We start from the raw sequence: 4,678 nt of genomic DNA, 5'->3' as shown, positions 1-4,678 counted from the left end.
TGAAAGAGGAAGGAATACACTGGAAAGACTGCAACTACAGAAGCTCTTCATTCACAGGGGAAAGGTACATGGTAGGTTGATATGTATTCCATTACATACAGTTCTATACAGTATTACACGGGAAAGAACAAACAAATTGAAGTAAAGGTTGATTATTTTCCAGCATTTTCAGCCATTCAAGTAGTGTTTCTAAGCAATAGCAATTGTTATACTCTTTTTTCCACTTTTACATGTAGAAGTTTTGAGTAACAGAGAGCAGAACAAAAACAACAGGAATGTGTAGGGATATATGCAAGCATTCCCCCATGTGCTGGTTTAAAGGTAAACCAGTGGGGGAAATGAACTCAACTCAAAAGAGAGATTATAAGTCAGAATAACAATTTAATAAAATAATACAATAAGTATGATTGTACAGACAAACAATTGTTTTTAACCCACAAAACCCAAATGTATAACCCAGCACCCTGGGGCATGAACAGAGTGGTGTTCTTTGGGCCCCGAGTCCAAAGTGAAAGGAGAGGGGAAAACCTGTTGGTGAGAGTGCTGTTGCAGTCTGGTTGAAAAGTGGTGGTTGCAGTCCAGTCAAGAGTGGTGGTCTGCAGTCTGGTTGAGAGCGGTGAGCTGCAGTCTTCCTCTGGATCCCACAAGTGGTTAAAAAAGTCCCAAGACTCCAAGATTATATATCCTCCAGTTCAGGCAGGAATGCTCAGGACTGGGGGTTCCTTAATGGGTGTGAGGACAAGAGCAATCCTCCTATCTCGCAGGCCTCTTAACACCCAGTTTATAGCCTGAGGAGTCAGGCTCTATGTGCAGATGGTGTAAATGGTTCATTGATAACAGTTTCTGGGAAATGGCATGGAAGGCTATAGAATACACAGTTTTGGGTTACACCCATCCAGTGATGAACTGGTCCCAGCCGTTCTAACTAGGACACCCCATAAACAAGGGACCTGCTAAAACAGGAGTAGCTGTCTTATCTGAATCTGAAAAACTGCAGTTACAGAGTAACTTACCACATGCACAAAAAAGAAACAAACAGCAAATCTGTAATGGGCGAGAATAAAATGGCTTGATTCTGTATTTCTGTGTGCCATTCCACTTCAAATCACTGAAGTCAAAAAAGAGAAAAGCTTTTTGGGGCTACTGGATCTAAAACGCAATAAAGAAAATTACATGAGTGTTAAAAATTTCCCCAGGTATGTGGAATAGATTAGCAACATCATAACTACAGTAAATTTATTTTGTTTTGTTTTGTTTGAGTTGGTACCGAAACATACAATGACATTTGAAGAATCAAGTTCTAAAAGGTAAGATTAGAAGCCACGTTGATTTTCTGAGATGGTGGTCAAATGAATAGGAAAAGGAAAAACCTGTTTACCTTATAAGAACACTTTAACATAACAGCAGCATATAGATATTATTAAATTGCACTTATATTCATGTAACTTTACACTTCTAGAGCAGCAAAGCCTGTTATTTTATCTTTCTTGCAAGTATTTTTCCAACCTGTCTTTCATAACACATGTCAATTTTTTCTAGTCTTTTCTACTTATTTATTTCTGTCTGCAGAATTTTATATTCAGTTCAGTGAAACACGTAAAATATAATATTATGACAACTGCAAAAGAATATTAAAAGCCTAAAATTTATCAGACTCGGGATAAGCATTACATTTTTGTTCAACTAAATGAAACAGTAGGGGGAAATCTAGAGGAAAAGCCAATCAAGGCTGTCACACTAAGTTAAAGTAAATGAGGAGTCTGATAAATATCTCTTCACTCACCCCACTGGAGATCTATTAAGATTTCCATGTGACATGTATCTATGTGTTTTGTTGGAGGACTATGCTTTTATAAAACATAAAGGAGTCAGATTTCTCAGTAGACCTATTTAGTATTTCCTATTAACAACCACATTATCAGATTTAAGAAAGGATTGTACTATAATTCTCCCATTTGCTAGGGACATTTATTAAAGTACTGATAAGCTTTACAATGTCACTCAGATGCTACTACATTTTCAAGTACCTTTCCAAATCTGGCACTTTTAATGGTATCCTTCATATTTTAATTGTGACAAGTTCCATCAACAAGGAAACTTTTATGCAGCAGTTTCCAGTAAGTAAGACAAAATGTACACAAATGCCTTTATAAATAAAGCTGAACTTTATAAATAAATCTGAACTGTGAAAAGAGAGAGAAAACAAGCCAGTCTTATGTAGCAACTTTCTGCCAATAACCTATGTCACGCTGAAGTTTACTTTTGGAAAATAAGGTATTTTTAAACTAAGCTGTAAAACCTAATTATGTCTTCAAATTTGAAAGAAAGCACTAATTGCCCTGATACATTTTGAGCTAGAAATTATCCATAATAATGTTATTATTCTGCAAGAATGGACTGAATGAAGACGCTTTTGTTGTGTAGTAGCAATCTACCACCCTGGAAGCATGGTCTGGGACCATCGAAGTCTCCCAGTCTCCTCTGGATAATCCATTGCTGAGGGTTGGGAAAAGGTGAAATAGGGAACAAATGAGCAACTCGTGCAGGAGTAGCTCAGCTTGATAGATTCATAGGAAACTGTGTAACTCTCACTCACCCATGCCAGTATCCAACCCCCAGAGCCCCTCCCAGTCCAGCAGAGCCCTCAAGTACCCTGCAGTGCTCCTGACAGACCCCTGCGCCACCCAGGACCTCCCCAGGGAACCTTGTACTCCCTGAAGCTCCCATATACTCTCCCAGTGCCTCCAGTACCTCTGAGGGCCCTCCCAACAATTTTTGAGCCCTGCAGTATTCTGAGTACTTACCCTGTGATGATTACAGGGGTTAAAGGAGTAGTGGATACCAGCGTAGCCATGATGTGGAGGAAAGGGGGACAGAGACAAGAGGTGAGCAAGAATATTGTTAGGGCAAGTAGAAACAAAGTAGGAGGTAGAGACAAAGGGCAGATAGAATGGTGGAAATTGGGATGGGGTCACAGCTCATCTAGAAGGGAGATGTGCCCAACTAACCCAAGAAAGGGAATGATGTGGGAAAAGGGCCTGTAAGATGGAAATGTCATATTAGAGAAATACACACACCGCTTTGAATAAATGGAAAACTTCTCAGAAACAAGTAATTTCCTTCTGCATTTTTCACATGGCACTGACCATAACATTTTTACTCAGTGGAACTCCTTAAATGACAACCATAATGTGCTTTTAAGCACTGTTAGATCTCTCAGGAGGTTTCCTCCAAGTCCTTGAATACATAAGAGCTCTTGGCTTTTTGATTGTTCTAGTTTAGGGTCAGGGTGTAAAGAATCCATTCACAAGCTCATAAGAAAATCACTGTGTACATCTTCATAAGTTACAGGTTTTTATTTTTAATGCAGTTGTATTCCATGCAGCAGGGACAGAAGTCAATTTTTTAGTAACATCCTAAGAGCTGTTTTTATGAAATTGAGAGCAGGAAGTAAGTAATCTTTCATCAGGTACACACTCTGACAAGGATATATTAGTGCTCATATTTCCATGAAAGGATCTTAACATGCTGGTAGGGCAACTAGCATTATTATCTACAGATAGAAGATAATAGAAGCAAAAAAGGTAGCATGTCTTTTCCAAGGTCAGTGAATCAATCAGTGAAATGTATTACTCATAAAATCATCCTTGTCTTTTTGTGCCTGGAAAATTCTTTTCCTCCTTTCTCCTCCCAATCCATTTTTCCTCCCTATTTTTCTCTCTCGCTTTTTTCAGTTTATCCTTTCTCACTTAACCTCTGACTTTCTCTGATGCTAAAAAAAGGACAAAAGGGAAGAGCCTACAGGAACCAGCACAGCCAGACTCTTGTCTTTGTCCAGCACTGCCTTTTAATTTGTGGGAGAGAACAGCAGGAGAGATCATTTCATGCTGTGTATATTGCTGACATGCAGTGTCAGGAAAAACAGTCACACTCCTCACTTCCTTTGAGAGTGGCTCCCTCGGCCAGGATGCTGCTCCCTTAATGAAGCAGCCACGCAGTGCTAGGACAGCCCCACAGCCTTTGTTGTAATATTCAAATCCTGTATGCATGGCATATATTTTTGCCAGCTGTACTAGTAGTCCTGTTACATGTGTTGAATTTTCAGGTTTTAAATTATCAGAATAAAAAATAGCACAATCTTTCTCATTTATTTGCCAAAGTCCTATTTTTGTCACAACTGTCTTATTTTAAATATAAATGTCCTAGATTTTGGTTTTTTTAACTAAAGGAGGAGGTGTAATGTAGAAGATACAACAATTAAAACTGTGTAAAATACACTTTTACGTCTCTGAATGTTTCTTTATTCTTTCAGCTGTTCTGACTTTAAATTCCCCGAACCAAGATATGAAGCACATGAAAGGCTTAGGCTATTCTGCCTTTCACATCATTAAAATATAGTGCTGTTCTTAGGATAAGCTTTGTTGCCTTCTGATAAATATTCATAGAAGTCAATGAATGCAATTCAGCAGAGTTCTGTAATCTCTCAAAATAACTATTTCTAAAAACATCCCGTCAGCTCTGCTAAAATTGCCTTTACTTTTATAGTTTTCTCAGCTAAAAAACCCCACACTACTAAGAGTTAAGCATTATATTGTTATACATTACAGGCACAGAATTATTAGAAATTATTAGAAACTCTTCTAAGGTTGTGGGTTTTTATTCTGTGGGATAACAATAA

The 4,678-nt window shown here is 38.2% G+C and overlaps 1 long non-coding RNA gene across 1 annotated transcript; it reads right to left on the bottom strand.

The window, feature by feature from the left end:
- Positions 1-1,050: 1,050 nt before the first annotated feature.
- On the bottom strand, positions 1,051-2,506 carry LOC113965185. Its single transcript, XR_003533470.1, has 2 exons — positions 2,436-2,506; positions 1,051-1,149 (listed from the first exon to the last, which is right to left on the bottom strand). It is a non-coding gene; the product is annotated as an uncharacterized LOC113965185 (long non-coding RNA).
- Between the last annotated feature and the right edge of the window lie 2,172 nt (positions 2,507-4,678).

This window comes from Neopelma chrysocephalum, unplaced genomic scaffold, assembly GCF_003984885.1.
Source record: "Neopelma chrysocephalum unplaced genomic scaffold, ASM398488v2 Primary Assembly neopelma1_44, whole genome shotgun sequence".
NCBI classification, from domain to species: domain Eukaryota; kingdom Metazoa; phylum Chordata; class Aves; order Passeriformes; family Pipridae; genus Neopelma; species Neopelma chrysocephalum.
This window is presented reverse-complemented; position numbering and strand designations above follow the sequence as displayed.